Source organism: Tyto alba, unplaced genomic scaffold (genome assembly GCF_018691265.1).
Source record: "Tyto alba isolate M040663 unplaced genomic scaffold, T.alba_DEE_v4.0 Super-Scaffold_29, whole genome shotgun sequence".
NCBI classification, from domain to species: Eukaryota; Metazoa; Chordata; class Aves; order Strigiformes; family Tytonidae; genus Tyto; species Tyto alba.
In genome coordinates, this window is record NW_024881303.1 from 124,963 (window position 1) to 142,151 (window position 17,189).

The window sequence follows — 17,189 nt, forward strand, 5'->3', positions numbered from 1 at the left end:
ACTGCCTAGGAATCTGGAGAGGCACAGAATAAGGTGACAGATCTGCTTCTTAGTGCCAAACTTTTTTTTCTTTTTCTGATTATTGTTGAGATGTGATGATTGGCAGAAAGGGTGTGCATGGAGGAAACCTGTCTCTAAGAGCCAGAGAACAGAAACATGGCATTAACATCTCATAAGGTTCTTTTCTGGCATCACTCCCTCTGAGCCTGCAAAAAGGTTGCTCACAGGTGGGTCTTGCCAGTCACCTTTACCTCTTAGACAAATGTTCACTCAAACCCCCAAATCATACTTGATGTTCTATTTATAGCATGACCGTCACTTTCATTAAGAAGAAAATGAAGAGTCTATCTCGGTAGAAGAAAATAGAAAGAGTTGGATATCTACTCTCTTTAACTGGAGTCACAAGTGGTTATCATGTCTCTTTATAAAAAATCTTTAGGCAATAGTCATACATTAAAACATGTTAGACCATTGCTCAGGAGAGAAGTGAATTTCTGGAATGATCAATCAGGTGACACAGTTGGGACAAGAAGTCTTAACTGTCTGAAGACAGAGGCTAATAAGTGCTCCGAGGATAAGAGAAGGATTATCCTTTTGCCTTGATAATTCAAGATAAGTTTGAGAATTAAAGTTTGAGGCTTTAATTTGTTGCTGTATCAAGGCATTGAAAAGAAACTGATTTCATACACTTTATGTTGAATGCAGTTCATCAGTCCTTTGATTCAGCTCTTACACTGATCATCTTCAAAGACAGTAAAAGATTCATTTCCATAACCCTTTCACAAAAAGTTTGTATTGTCTTTTGCTGTTGTTCCAGATTTCCTGATACAGTGAAGACTGTAAGATGTAGCCTGGCACTTCTGCTACTTTTGAGAAATTTCTCAAATACCAGGTGAGTCCAAATTGTTCACACATTTCTGATTTAACAGTCAGTCACCAGGTGCTGATACAGAAAATAATTTTCTGTCAAGACAGATTGAAGGGATGACTATCTTGAACACTACCTAGTGCAAATAAAAGATTTTCATCGCTGATGAAGTCCTTAATCTCTCCAGTGTTACACTATAGGTCCTAGTATGTAGATGTTAGTGAAAAAGATTCTCCTTCAGGACAGATCAAATACTCTAATCATTTGGCATTCATTATTTTTCAAGTATCACATATTACAGTTTACATATTTCACTCAAAGTTTCAAATTAAAATTCAGTCATGTTTTTCAGCTCTAAAATCTATGTTTTTTCCTAAGTTTATTTTTAATTCACTGTGGATTTCTACATCTTCACCTTTCATAGTATAGTCTGGATACCCATGGGATATTCCACTACTTTTTAACAGGCAGGAAAACTGTAACGATATAAACATGAGTAGGCTTGTAATATACTTGGACTATAAATAACTGGTTTTAATACATATTTTTTTATTAAAAATGTCCTCATTTGTCTTTCCTACCTGGATGGCTCCAGTTGAAAGTGAACAGATCTATCAACTCATTAGAAATACAGGATATAGAGATTTTTTTCTGACAGTGTCATTCTCACATCAGAAGAAACTAACATTTCAATTCTGAAAGCAAACGCTGTCAGTACTGTCATTTTTGTAATTGTGATGAGAAGTCTCATATTATTTTCTTCCTAAAACCCAGCTTCTGGTAATGCGGTCTTATAATCAATTTTACTTTTATTTCACTTGTTAAAAATTAAGACATCAAACAATAACATAGGTTCTGTTAAACTACATAATTATTCAAAACATTTCTGATTTTATTTATGCTTACATCTTCATAAGGTGAGTTTAATTTGTGATTTAACAATCAAAGGTTGATTGTACTTTAGATTCTTCTTTTTAATGATTGCTCAGAACAATTGTTCATTTTGATATTTTGTTGCAGTGTAACACATCCATTTTTCAAGTTTAGTTTCAGTGGGATTTTTTAAAGGTGTTCTTCCAAAATATATTTTTTCTGGTAGCAGTTGCTATGAGCAGTGCCACTGAATAATAAAGTTTGCTACCACAGGAAATGAATTTCCTACAGCTTTTTCTTATAAGTACTTTGTCTGAGTTCTCATAATTTTATTTGGTTCTTTTAATTAAAGTCAGTGTCTGCTTTGGAGCACTGTTTATAGATTTGGACATGACAATGTTCAATTCCTCCCTCCACATTAATTAGGAAATGTTTGAGTTTGTACATCCTCTGATGATCAGAGCCTGTTCTTGGATGCCTTCTCTACACTGTAGAAATGCCAGCAAATTCAGCAGAAACAACAGAGGTGTGTGTTCAGATAAATAAGATCAGAATCTGCTGTCAAAAGCCATTTCCATGGCTGCTCCTGACCTCCTTCATTCTGTGAAAATACCCATTATTGCTCTTTGGGGCAAGCCTGCATGTCCTGACCCCTTCCTACCAGGGTTTGTGAAATATCTCTACTGACAGCCACAGTGCTGAGAAATGCCCAAGGCCGAGCTCAGGGCAGGATGAGTGGGAGCAGAGTGGGTGCCAGGCTCAGCTGTAGCTGAAACGGGCCCTTCCTCCACAGCACTGGACATTGTGACTTTAGCCAGAGATAATTCTGCCAGTTATTAGCATACCTTTTTCTCTGCTTGGAGAGGTGCCAGGGTTTCTTTAAAGGATGCTTTGAGATTGTACATGAAACTTCTAACAGCTCTTGGTGAGGTGACAGACAGTGGTCTCAAAGTGAGGGGCAGCAGGAGGCACTAGAAATCAGCTGCAACTCACACAGATTCTGCTGTAGTGGCTGGTCCTCAAATCAGCAGACTTTTGCTGTGTCTTACAATCTCCTCCCCTTCACAAACAGTCCTTCCCCAGGCAGAATAAGTCTGGCGGATTATTATTTTGAATACAACATGCAGGTGGATTTCCTCAAAATCTCTTGTGCTGCAGCAAACATAACCGTGTGCCTTAGAACAACTGTTGTCCTGGTGCATGGTGGCTCTCGTGTTGGCCCAGCCTTGGTCGTGAAATACACAACATCAGCTTTGGCTGACACTCAGGGATCCATTTGCTGTGATATTAAAAGGGCAGTAGCGAAGGAATTAAAAATGAAAGCTACATCTGTGCAAGTCACATGAACTACTTTGCACATTGAGCTTTGCTGAGCTAAAGATATCTTTATTATTATTGCTGCACTGCTGTCTTCAGTAACTAATTCAACTAGAAGAACATTTCCTTTCATGGCAGCTATTTCAAATCCTGGAAAATGAGGAAACTGCAACAATAAAAATAGCCCACCTCTTCTGACAGTTTGTAGAAGTTTGTGTATTTCCACAGGTAACTTCTCTTGTGCAGGTCATGCTCTGTATGAATGTCAGTCACGGGGTCACTTAGCCTGCTGCAGTGACCTTCAAGTGATCCAGCCACCCATCAAGATCATACTTGTTGTTAACAAAACATAAAATTGATTACAATTGAGATAAATAATTTGAAATGAAAATGTAATTGAGATGAGAAGATGAAGAAATGAATATTGAATCTAATGAAGTAACTTAAAATACTACAAATTAAGTTTACTTTGATTCCTTACACTAATTGCCAAAGTTTAAATATGCAACAGGCTTTGAATTTAGGAAGACAATGTTGACATCCTTGAGACATCCTTTCATGGTTTTATTCCAGCAGCCAGACTCCATACAAGACCTCTGACCCTCCACAGCCTCATTCAGGTGGAAACTCTAGAGTATTGAAAAGATGAATACCAAAATTTCCCCTGACTTCCACTGGTCCAGAATGTCACTATTCATATTTTAGTAACAACAGACAAACACCTGGCAAACTTGTTCTCCTAACTGCATGTATAAAAATTTTCTTCTCAGCTAAAACCAAACTAATAAGAAAAATAAAACACTTTTCTATGTACCTATTTCCATTACACTTAAAGATGAGTTATGTAGGGAAGAAATACTTACACAGAGATTTTTTTAAAAGCCCCTGTATGTAATTTTGCTTTCAGTAAAAAATATTTCAGGTGACTTAACCAGTTTTCTGAGTCCTAGCCTTTATTTTAACAAAGTCACCCCCAAACCTCTCTTGATTTCAAATTCCACATACCATCCTGAGCAGCTCTATAGGCAGGGAAAGTACTGCCAGTGTCTCCTTCTGGAAATAGGTAGCAGCGCAGCCCACGAGAGGATTGACATGGCAGGTTTAGCCAGCTAGGAGCAGCGTGAGGAGGGGCTAATGCCCAGACATCTCTGGTCCTCCTGAGCTCCAGCACATGGCAAGGTGCAGTGGGTTTTCAGGGGTCAACAGACTATGGTCTCAGTCTGTAGAAGACAAACGTGGATGCTTACTCCAAGAAAACCCTTAAGTCCAGCTGCCCATCACATGGGGGCTTGCTGAAAGTGTGAAGGGATCATAAACTTGTAATCTGAGTCCAGCAAACGACAATTTAAATATCACCATTGTCAAGTGTTTAATCACTCAGTAAACTCTGCTCACACTTTATGTTTATGTTGGTGTTTATCTTTAAAAACCCACTTGAGCTGAACTGAGTCAAGCCTCCAGGCTGGTTCATGGGCTGAACCATGCAGAGCAGCAGAATTTGTCAGGTGTTCTGGAAGAAGGTTTTCACCTTCCAAAACGGAGGATATTTCTCAATTATTATCTGAGATGCCTCATGGCCTTGCAGCAGCAGGGGTGAGCCACTAGGACTTACCTACCTGAACCACAGGTAAGGGAGGACCTAACTGAGAGAAATAGGGGGGAAACAGGTCTTTTTCTTTGCTCTAATTGCCCCTTCATGATGAAGACAGCAGCTGCTTCTGTTGAAAGAGTTCTCACAATAATTGAGGGCTGCTCACATAATTGAAATCCTACACAGAAAGACTATCTGATTGTGATTTCTCACATCATTCCTGTTCATCCAAAGGACTGGAACAGGCATCTTAAATCAAATTAATATCATTGCACACAACTTCATGATATAATCCCCTTTATACAGTCAAGGTAGAAAAGCAGACTGCACTCACACACTGATGCTAACCCTCAGCGTGTAGGACCTTCCTTGCACAGCACGAGGTGAGGCTCTCGACGGACTGTGGCAGCCAAAAACATTCAGGCAGGGACAGCGAAGTACCTCGAGGTCAGGCTATCCCACAGAGGCAGGTCACGGCGTGGCAGAGGGCAGCTCGCAGTGTCAGCCCAAGGTCATCTGGCTGCACACAGCAAGTCTCAGCTGTGTCATCAGCTGGATGCCACCAGTGCCAAGCCCTGTGGGGGCCTCATGGCTGGGCATGCCTGTGGCTGTGTGCACATCCTCTTCCCTGCCCCAAGAGCTGTCCCCGTGGCTGGGCACAGCCCCTGCTCCTCTGTGGCACTGGTGAGGCTGGGCCAGCTTGCCCTGGGGAGTGGATGACCATGCTGCTGCCTCTAACAGAGCCCGGCCTCTCCCAGGCACCCTGCCTACACTCACTCCTACCAGTCTCCAGCTGGCTGTCTAAACTAACAATCCTCATTAATGCTAATCAGCATTAATTAGGCATAGAAACCTTAGGCTTTCAAAAGGACAGGCTGTGCTACGAAGGAATGGATATGAACACACCTACAGCTATAGTAATGGCTCTACAACCTGCCACAATGGGGTTGCAATCTACTACACCTTTCATTCCCTAGTTCAGAATATAAATTGGCAATAAATCCATTCTTATCTTCCCCACAAAGCACCTCTACCTCTACCTCTCTCCCAGCTGATGCAGTGCTTCTGCTGCTGCTCATGGGCTGGTCTTTCTGCATGTGGGTCTTATCCAGCCCAGCTGAGCCACAGAGCACTAGAAACATTTCCTTGACTGCCTGTAGAGCTGGGACTATACAGTCTGAGCCTGATATTGTTGTTTGTTTATTTTTTTAACTGAATTACAGACAACAGTAGAGATGCCTTGCGGATATTCTGAGAAAACAGAAAATGTATATGCTTCGACTGCCATTGTAAGGTCCCGCTTAAGAAAGATGTGATAGACTTATTGTGGGAAAATAGATCCCTTGCACTATAATTTTGCAGTTCAATATGATTTTTCATTTGCTTCATACACAATTCTGACTCAGAAATGCATGATGTGGTTTTACACACGTTTTACCCTTCTGTCCTACCTTGTTAGGAGGAAACTACTTTGTCTATTTGAACTACTGTGAAGTTTTTAGTTCACTGTTTCTTTTTTCCTTTCCTAACCTAATACACAAATGCCTTTATTAAAACTTTATTAATTAACAAATTACTTTGGTAGATTTGATTTTTAATTGTTATTTTCACAAATAACTACACCAACAATTTTTAGTAAACATCTGCAGTCTAAAATCTGTCTGGAGAAAATGACAGAAAATCGCAGGTACCATTCCAGGCTGGCAGCTATTTCTTTGCAAATAGTAATCTTCCATGGTACCTTAAGGACTTTTCTAGCTGCTTGTAGACTTTGGATTACAATAGCTGATATTTTTGTCAGATCTGTCCTTCTTCAGATTCCCAGAGCTACCATGTGCTTTGCCTCTGGAAATCAAAGGCAAACAAGCATGTGGCAGAAATCAATAGCTGCTTAACCAAATGTCATAAAAGGCAGCTATCAAGCCCTTCTCCTGGTACCTTATTAGAGAATGAAATGTTTGCTTATCTTCAAAAACCCCGCAGCCCTGTTAGGACAGCCTGTGGATCCAAGCTCTGCCACTGCTGAAGGGTGGCTGGGGTCTGCCAGCCAGGGCAGCATGGGTGCCGTGGGAGCTGCTCTCCATCTGCACCAGTCACAACCCCAGGGAATTCAGAAAAATTCAGGAACACTCTCCTAAAGCAATAGGTATAATGTCACAATAAAACCAATATATTGCAGGTGAGACACGTAGGTCCTGCATGACTGAAATGAGTGAATGAGAAAGATAATCTACCTTATTTTCTCTTTTGACAGTTTATCACAGAAATAACTGACTCAAGGAAAGAGACTGATGAATACTCTGACAAGACAAAGTATTAAGTTTGCCAAATAGAGTAAGTGTTTCTAGGTCCAACAGTGTCCTGTTCACAGAATTCTTTGCTTTCACCTTCTTGTATCACCCAAGCAAAGGTAGCATGGGGCCTGTGCTCCTGCTGCCCAGCACAGACAGACCTGAGCTGGCACTGTGCCATCTCACCTGGGCACTACCAGCTGCTTCAGTGCAGAACAATGCTTAGTTCAAGCTAGACAGGGTCTGTAGCGTGTATTTGGAGTGCTGCTGGTCCCCAGCTGGGTATGAGGGTGGCATGGTTTGGCCCAGTGGTGGGACATCAACAGTCCAGATGTGCCCTCTGTGAAATGAAGGGGCTGTTTTCACAGTTGCCGGTGCTGATAAAAGCAGCTCGAATGACCTACCTGTCATCAGACAAACCTTGGTCTCAGCCTAGGTGAAAGGCTGGTTATCAGGTTCACTTCTTCTGAATTACACCCGTGTGGGAAATTCTGGATTCAGGACCACAGGCACCATGAGGCCATTGTTGCACGTGGGGCAGAGCAGGGCAGGGATGCTGGTGTCCCCACGGTGTGTGGGCAACGTCCACCAGCCCTGGTGCACAGGCTCAGTCTCAGCTAGCTTTGAGCCATGCTGGTGGTAATAATGACAAAAATAATAATAATTAAAAAAATGTTTAATCCCTGTATAGGCAGTAATGCACATCTAAATGTACATATCCTTTTACATTTTCCATATTACAATTATCCACAAATGCAACAGCCTGTATGCGGATCCCACTGTTGAGTTTAATTCAGATTTTTAAAATATTCTGCCTAATAGAAAGACTACTAAAGACTTTAATTTTTAAGTAAAAAAGTGAATTAATCTTTTATTAAACCATATGATTATTTCAAAGCTTAAAAAATGCATTCAAAATTTTATTTCCATGTTTAATCCTAAATTTCAAAGAAAGTGATATCATGACTCACACCTGCTTGTAACATCTAGCATTATTCCCAGAAAGACTAATCAACAGATCTGATGCAAAAGATTAATTACCGTACTCTTAAGAGACAGTTTGTTTACTAAACAGTCAGCCACATGCAAATTACTGACTTAACGGGCCATATTTAACGGCTTCTTGAGGGAGTATAACTGTTTGTTTATGTTTTCATACAGTTATTTCAGCTAAGCAGTTTGCTTTTTAGGGAAGAGTTAGAAACTGAAAGTGGTTAAACTTTCTTTTTTGCCCAATACTCTGTAGGAAGAAGCTTCCTGTGAAAGCAAACAGATCTGGCTTTTGTCTTGACTTATAGGACAAAAAGCCATTGTAAACCTTTCTTGCCCTGTTTGCAATGAGAATTTTGCTGTGAAATTGTTGTATAAAATTATGTGAATTAAATTGCAGCTGGGGGGAGCTGTGCTTGATATGCGAAAGGTGTATGCCAGTGTGAAAGGTCCTGGGGCATGTTTTTTTCTATGCAAACCAAATACGCGTAAGCCAATATAAGTAAAGGAGTATGAACCAGTGTGCACAGGCAGAGGGTTTTTTGTTTTCCTTCAACACCCGGCCTAAGAGTGTGACTGAATGCTTACCAGTTGTAGAAGGACAGAAGGATTTAAGCTGTGGGTGCCTGGGAGTGGTGGTCCTGCAGACCGCTGTGTGCAGGTGTGCTCCCAGAGTGATCTGCATGCATGCGGTTGGCAGCCTGTCTGCTCTGCGACCACGCTGCCACAGCTTAGAGGAGCAAGCATCAGCTCCCAGCACGTGGAGGAGCCCCATGCCCTCCTGAGCATCAGGATGACCTGTGGAGAAGAGCCAGTCAGAGCTCTGTGGGAGGCTGTGCAACTGGCAGGGACAGTTCTGAGCATCCAGCACCTCACCACAAGACTGCCACAGAGAAGTTTCTCCAGGATTTGCTGTGGTTCCAGTGCCCTGGAGGTATTTCCTGACCTGAAGCTGTAACACCAGCTTCAATGAATACTAATAAACCTTTCCTTCATGGCTACTGCCTTTATGAACCCATTTGTTTTTTGTTTCCCTATATCACATTGATCTGGTTAGTCCCACTGTTTTGTCGCCTTTCTCCTAGCTGGCTTTCCTCCCACTTGTCCCCTTCCCTACCAGATGAGAGATGCAGCACAGAGTCCCTCCTCTGCCTTGAGAGCAGGGAGCATGCAGCACTGTGGAGCTTGGGTCCCAAGCCTGAGTATCTTTGGCTTACAGAAACTCACAAGAATAACCCTAAACCAGCCACCTCAATGAATTTCAGTAGTTCTAGAGACATCAGTAGCCAAGTATTCAAGGAGGTGTTTGTGGAAAGCAGTTTTCATGTGTAAAGGCCAAGTTCTTTTGATCCTAAAACACAATTCATAATAGGTAGACAAGATGCATTTTGTAAAGTTTCCAAGGCAAAAAAAAAATTGTGCACATATCTTAGGGTGACTAACTATACACTGAAATTGTACTTGTCTTGCAACACAAGGATTAGACACAGCAAACATTTTTGAGGACCACATGCAAGAAATCTTTATCAAGCCACAGAGAATAGGAACAAAGTGTGGAAAATCCTGCCTGTCAGCAGACAGCCATGCAGACATAAAGTCACCAGAGAATTTTAAAAAAAAAATTGTCTCCCAATTTTATCTTTCTGTACAATTAATTTAAAATTTAATTTCACACAAAATGATAGCTCATGAGATAAAGGTGGCCAAGAACTAATTCTCTGAAGCAGTGTGGGACTATATAGCAGAATAGCAGCTCATTTAAGAATAACAGATCCATAATTTGATGCATTATTCACTTGTCTATATTTGTAGTTTATTGAGTTACAAATCATCATATCATTCTGTTTTAGGTCATTACACAAATATTTGATTGTACTTTCCAGCTTCCTGGGGGAAAAAAAAAAAAAAAAAACAAAAACAAAAACAACAAAAAACAAAACAAAACAAAACTAAACAAAACAAAACAAAAACAACAAACCAAACACATTGTTTGCATGGTAATGTCAGTTTTTTTCCTGTGAAAGACTTTGTATAGCAATTCATTAAAAGTGAATTGTGAGTGGCTGTGTGTCAGTGCTGGCAAAAGCTCCTGGAGGACACAGGAGAGAGAGACTCAGGTTCTTGGCCAGGTAACTCAGCCCTGGTAGAGCCAATGAGCTCAGGTACCCTGAGACATTCTCTGGTGAGGGTTTGGGCCCTGCAAGCCCTGTATCTGAGCATTGTGACTCAGAGAGTCATGTCCTGTGACTGTGCTGCTCCCAAAAAGCTGTGTGAGAGGGAGGGCACAGCACACGGGGGAGTGAAAAGCAGGAGCAGATTGGAGAAGACCCAATGTCTATGTGAAGAGCTCGGGCTGTATTTGTGTGCTGGACACAGGGATGCAGCCGGGCTTCCCCTGAGCTCAGAGGTTTTATTAGAGGATGTCATAAGAGAAGGGTTCCTGACTGGGAACAGTTTTCCTGTCAAGGTCAGTTAGGGTGCCAAATGGAGGTATGTGAACTGGAAATATTGTGTGTGATCCACCTACAAAGCCATCATCGACCATGCAAAATTATTAGACCTCCATGTACCAAACTAGAAATATCTCTACTGAACTATCCCCATGCCGGCTGCTTCTCCTCCACCTATACTAGTTGGCAGCATATGAAATTCAGTGCCACTTATATGGGCTTTGCACTGATCATCTGTAATGGAACAAATTTCACTCCAAGGGAGAAAAGAAACTCATGTAAGAAAGAACAGTGCACATGTCTCCCTTGTTCAGTTTTTACCTAATCTGCTAATAGTTCCCTATTTCATTTCCTCTTCTAGTCTGGAGCTGTGACACTGAATGCTGATGAAATAATATTTGTCCTAAACACTGATGTTCATTTTGGATCATTAATTTGGGTGGCTAACTTTGCTTGAAGAAAGTGTTACAACTGCCTTGTTTAGGAAACATGACTGGAATGTGTTTTTTAAAAACCTCTGTGTCCTAGTGCAGTATGTTTTTACTCAAGTTATCTGCTAGAATATTTAAGCTCTGAAAAACAGCCTGTGATTGTATCAGTGCAGAAGCAGCCCTTTCACTGCTTCTCATGACAGTAATTATTATTAAATATGGGTAGTTTTGATCCTCTCCTCTAATTAACTTTTAATTACTTCCTAGCTGGTAGTTATTAATATTTCAAATATGTTTATTATTCTCCCAATATGGTCCACCTTTTGGGGACATCTTAGTACTTAGTTAATGAATACTAACAACTCTATGCAGTCAAAACATCCTAAAGCAGATACCATGCCTGAAATGGGGTGGCATGGGCCTTCCTGCGCCTCAGTACCGTTTGGGAAAGGTGAGCATGCCAACACCATTGCAGTGTTTCCAGCATCTTGGAGGGGACAGCAATGCCTTTGCTTCTCTCTGCTGCAAGGAAATGCTGCTTGGGCAGCTGGTGTTGCAGGACCTTGGTCCTTTGGGACAAGACCTCTCCTAGGGCAGCGCCAGCCCTGGTCTGATCAGCAGCCCAGCCAGTGTTAAGCCGAGAGCACAGCCAGGGCCAGATGAGCCCCTCGCTGCTGCTGCTACCCTGCAGGGATCCTGGGCATCAGACCCGCACAGACAACTCACTTTCCCATAGAGACTGAGGCTGTAACCGTGTCACGGCGACCCTGACTCCCTGTAACAATCACCCAAGTCAGCACCCACTGTCAACTGCATGATGCTAGCTTGGCAGGAGCTGCGTTATAGTTTGGCCTCATCCACGGAAAAGAATTCGCTTTATCATCCATTGTCATGCTAGCAAATACTGCACAAAGTCATCAAATAAAATGCATCTGACACTGTTAAGGAAATTACGTTGGTTCATCTCTGATTCACTTACACGCATAGGTCATGTCCCTCTAAAATCAGGGACTGGCTTATGAAGACAAAGCCAGCTGAGCTGTCACCATGCCACATTCAAGTACATCCCGACCGCTCACTGCTCTGTGGGCAGTGCACCCGCATAGGGAAGTATCCTACCAGCTGGGTCAAAACGCTGACCTGTCAGATAACTCCAGTGGTCAGCACCAACAAGTGACTTACCACATTGAGTAATAAAAGCCAATTCCTGCAGTGGATGTAGGGAATTAATCAGACTGACTAGGTGGTTGTTTCAGCCAAGTAAAATTACAGTCAGCCATTGTCCTCATGGCCTTACATAAGATACATTAACTCAGTATTCATTTAATCAAAGGGTGAGTTTAACCCTCAAAAAATAGGAAGCCACAAAACTTTTGCAAAAGTAACTGTATAAATCAAGCTGGGTATTTGTTCCTTGGAAAAATAATAGCAACAATCAAATCATAGAAAACCCTGTGATGAAATTTCTACAGGTTCCATTTTTAAAATTGTCACAGCCACTATGCTCACACTACATTTTTACTCTGCTCCAATGAGCAAGGTCTTAAATTCTCTTCATTGTTACGCTGCAGAGATTTAGCACCAGTTTGTCTTTAGCAGCTTGTGATGCTGTCAGATACATATTGACAAAGCAAAAAGTCTGGTGGGGTTTTCATATACTTTCTAGTCTATGATGTATAATGTATTTATGTCCTATTAAGAAAAAGGATCAGGAATCTTCCTCACACCCTCTTCTACCTCTGTGTCTCTAATTTTTTTTATGTACTATACATAATTTAGAATGAGAAAGTTGAGAGGAAGAGAAAGATATTGAGAGAGAAAGAGAGAGAGAAATGGAAGGGAACATGAGGAGTTTTCCTGATTTATTCTTAACCATATACAAAAAGCAAAATTTTCATTATATATATATATATTTTATATGTTTATACAATGAACACTATATATATATATTACATATTTATGTAATATTCTGTTCTATATTTTCCTTGCATGTGTATAAGATATATACTCTGTGTACAATATATGTGTTCAGATTTTTTGATTAAGACCCAGCTATAGAACTCACGTACAGGTAGAGGTATTCTAACTGTAAAGGAAAGATAAAGACAATCCAGCTGCATAATCTAGTTAACATTAACCTAGTAAAAAAGTTTTTATTTGCAGCCTTCTTTCTTTGCATGCCTGGAAAACACATTTTTACTTAACATTTAAAAAACAGGACATTTACGACAAATGACATTAATCTCAAACTGCTTAAAATGCAATTTCAGTGGCATAGTTTAACATTTGCAGCATCACAAGTGACAAACTTTCATGTGCTATTAATTCCTTAACATTATTTACCCCACAGATGTTGGTAAAATTGATATATGGAAACCGTTCAGAAGACTGTTAAATTTAATGGTGGAAAGGGAATTCAATGGGTCTGGCAAACAACTTTAAAGATTCCAAATTGTGCAATAAATTAGGAAAATATACACTGTAAAAAGGGTATAACCTTTTCCTTCTTTACTGGCTCAGAAACTTTTAAACCTTTTTGGATGAAAATCACTAAAATTTACTTTAATTTACTGTATGACATAATAGCAACAGCCTTGTACCTCTATAGGGACAGGACATGTATATAGATAGAGCTCTATAAATACAGGCTGAAAACTTCCACAGAATGCATTTTTAATAAATGCTAATGGTTTCCCACATCCTTTCCGAGTTTTCAGGATGACTGACGTATAGTCAGAAGCAAAAGAAGTGCAGATAAAAAATTAAAAGTAAACTTGTGTGATCCAATAGCAAAAAGTCTGGCTGTCCTCAACTGCATAGAATAAAACCAGTGTTATTATTGGGAAAATGCAAGAACTACATTAAAAGAATCCACAGTTCTATTTTTCATAGGTCCTTTTTGTCAATAGAGGTTTATTTGGGGTATGATCCATACCTGTAGAGAGGAAGTGGAACACTGGGCAGGGAGAACTGAAAATACCAAAGAAATGTTACCAAAAATGCTTTCAGCTGTTACCAAAGAGTGTGAAAGTTAGTTCCTGCAAGTTCATACACTTTTTTCTCTCTGGCTAGTTTCTGTTTTCTCAGATTGTCTTACTGCTCTATATTTTAGCCTTAGAGCCTGGTTCTGATCTCAGAGGCGTTGGACTCCTATAAAGGAACAAAAATTCCCCCTTATCTTGGTATGCAAATAAATCTGTATTTTGTTATCATTTTACTTTTTTTTTTTTTTTTTCCCCCCAACTGTTTGGTTGCAGGGGACAATTAGATATGCTGTAGTTGTGTTTTTTCACAAAAGCAATATGAAAAAATTTTTAAAAACTTTATATGAAAGAACGAAGTTAATTCTAAAACAACTTCAGTTGTTTTCTGGTAGGATCTGTGGTGTGTGAGATTGTCAGAGGTTGGAGTAAATATACAAAAATGTACTAAAATGTAAAAACCGAGCCAAGGACAAAGGAACTCCTCTGTGTCAGTGGGGGCAAGCAGGCTTTTATGAAAACTGAAGGCAAAGCATCCTTCCTGACTTGGGTGCCCAGGTGCCTTCCTGCATCTGAAACTGAGAAACTGAGACAGAGCCACAAGTTCCTGTTGGGGGGGAGGTTGAGTCAGCAGTGAGGAAAGACCCAGACTTCTGTATTTCAAGCTCTTGCTGCCTGTCTTGAAAATAAAGTTCCTGCATTTGAGTATGAACTGACCTACAGGTTACTGCATATGGAAAGAAAGCCCCCGGTCTGCACTGAACTGCAATACAGGTGTGTAATTACAGTCCAAGAGTGCACGTATGTGCTGGGTTTGTCTGTGGTGGCGTTTTGGTAGCAGGGGAGGGGCGACAGAGGTGGCTGGTGTGAGAAGTTTCTAGAAGCTACCCTGGCTCCAAGTTGGACTCAGCTCTGGACAAGACCAAAACAATTAGTGATGGTGGCTGAGCCTCTGCAATAAAATATTTAAGAAGGGGAACGGTAGAGAAGGAGTTATGGGGGAAATACCTACACAAACACCGAGACCAGCTGAAGAAAGGAGAAAGAGTTTGTGGGAGGTGGGCCAGAGCAGAGGCTCCCTTCAGCCCATGGTGGGAGGGCAGGCTGTGCCCTGAAGCCCATGGAGGTTACTGGTGGAGCAGATGCCCACCTGCAGCACATGGAGGACCCAACACCAGAGCAGGTGCCTGTGTCTGGAGAAGTCTGGGACTCCATGGGAAGCCCATGCTGGAGCAGTCGGATGCTGGGATGGTTTCAGTGCATGTGAGAGACCCAAACTGGAGCAGCTCATGAATAGCTGCAGCCCACAGAATGGACCCACGATGGAGCAGTTTGTGAGGAGCTGCAGCCCTGTGGGAAGGTCTCATGTGGGAGAAGTTAATGGAGGACAGTCTCTCATGGGAGGGACTGCACACTGGAGGAGGGGAAGAGTGCAAAGAGTCCTCCCCCTGAGGAAGAAGTATAGACAGAAACAAGTGTAATGAACTGACCTCAACCCCCATTAACCAACAGCTCTGTGCTTCTGGGGGGGAGAAGGGAGAGAAATCAGGAGCAGAGCTGATCCGGGGAAGAAGGGAGGGGTGGGGGGAAGGTGTTCTTAAGATGTGGTTGCATTTCTCACTGTCCTACTCTTTGATTGGTAAATTAGTGGTGGTGGTGGTGTTCAAATCAATATGCTCTTTGTCTTCCCCAATCAAGTCTGTCTTTTGCCCATGACCATAATTGGTGAATCATCCCTCCCTGTCCTCGTGTCAAACCCTGAGCCTTTTGTTTTGTTTTCTTCTCCCCATCCCACCTGGGGGGAAGGAGTAAGTGAGTGGCTGTGTGGCACTCAGTTGTCCTCTGGGCTTAAACCACGACAATGTAATATAGACTTCCTGGGCCTTGCTTACCCAATCTCCTTGTTCATCCACATTAATGTGGAGTATGTGAATGTAGGATATTTTCCCACTTTCCAGCAAAGTCTGGCAAAGTTTGTGGTTCTAGGACTGATGTTTCCAGAATTCCCTGACCACCAGTTTTCTGGCTGTTTAATCTGTTACATTTTTCTCTTGCTTCATTTGGAATGGGTGTTACATATTTAAGTTTCTTACCTTTTTCCCTGTATTCCATAAGGCCTCATTCAGCTTCTGTTCATCGCTGCCAAGCAAAATCAGTGATTTCTAACTAGCCCAATCTGTTACCTGCCAGTATTACTCAGCCATTCAGAGCACTGGCTTGCAGCTATAAAACAACTTATTTAAGAGTGAAATCATAGATTCATAGAATGATTTAGGTCGGAAAAGACCCTTAAGATAGTCGAGTCCAACCAGTAACCTAACACTGCCAAGTCTACCACTAAACCATGTCCCTAAGTGTCACATCTACATGTCTTAAATACCTCCAGGGTTGGTGACTCCACCACTTCCCTGGGCAGCCTGTCCAAATGCTTGACAACCCTTTCCATGAAGAAATTTTTCCTAAAATCCAACCTAAACCTCCCCTGGTTCAATTTGAGGCTTTTTCCTCTCATTCTATCACTTGTTAGTTGAGAAAAGTAAAAATATTACTAGATGTATTAAAAGTTACATTGGCTGCTTCATGCAAAAATGTCAGCATACGTGTGTCTGTCACTTCGAGCTGATGCAAAAGGTATGTGTGGAAATGAGCTAGAATCCACAAAGCACCTCAAAGTGTCAAGGGTGTTATTTCTCAGAGGTGTTTGAAACAGAACAATAGATTTCACCCCCACTGATTTTATTCTGTGCCTATTGCTTTTACTGGAATCACTACAAAATGTCTGAAACAGTGATCATACCTCAGGTGACAGCCAATGCCTTCCCTGTAGCTCTGCCCTGATAATTCATGATCTGCATCACCTTCATGAGGATGCTGCTGGTGCAACATCCTCTGCACAGCTCCCTGACAGTGCAGATGCTGTGGGTAACACAACTCTCCCTGGTAGCTCCTCTGATGTTCCAGCGCCCTTTCTGCCAGCAAATCCGCAGGATTTGTGCTGCAGGCAAACTACTCCACCCTCTGCTCGTTTTCTGTTGTGTGCCTTGGATCTCTGTTTGATAACGTACTCCAGAGGATTCACACACAGTTACAGCCTTTATATTTGGCACCGTGTCTTCCTGTTTTAATAAAATATGGATAAAGCTGGACATTTTTTTTTAAGATAAATATATTATTTGACTTATTGCAATGGTTATATTGGCACTTCTACATGACAGTTTAACTGCCATCCAGTAAGTGCCATTTTAACATATTTAATTGCTATTCAAGTAATATTGCATGGTTGAAGATATATATTATGTAATCACATAAAAGAATTAATAAAGAGGCTTTCTCCAGCCTTTTGAGGGATTTCTTTTTCAGGCAGTGCAGGCTTACTTGATCTAAGCTAATAAAATAT

General features: G+C 41.3%; 1 long non-coding RNA gene across 1 annotated transcript in view; it reads left to right on the forward strand.

Annotated features, from left to right (window-relative positions):
* The window catches only part of LOC116960088, a 162,127-nt gene that overhangs the window by 73,683 nt on the left and 71,255 nt on the right, over positions 1-17,189 (forward strand). Inside the window, exon 3 of the long non-coding RNA XR_004406184.2 lies at positions 818-892. This is a non-coding gene — a long non-coding RNA (uncharacterized LOC116960088). The remainder of the gene's footprint in view (positions 1-817; positions 893-17,189) is intronic.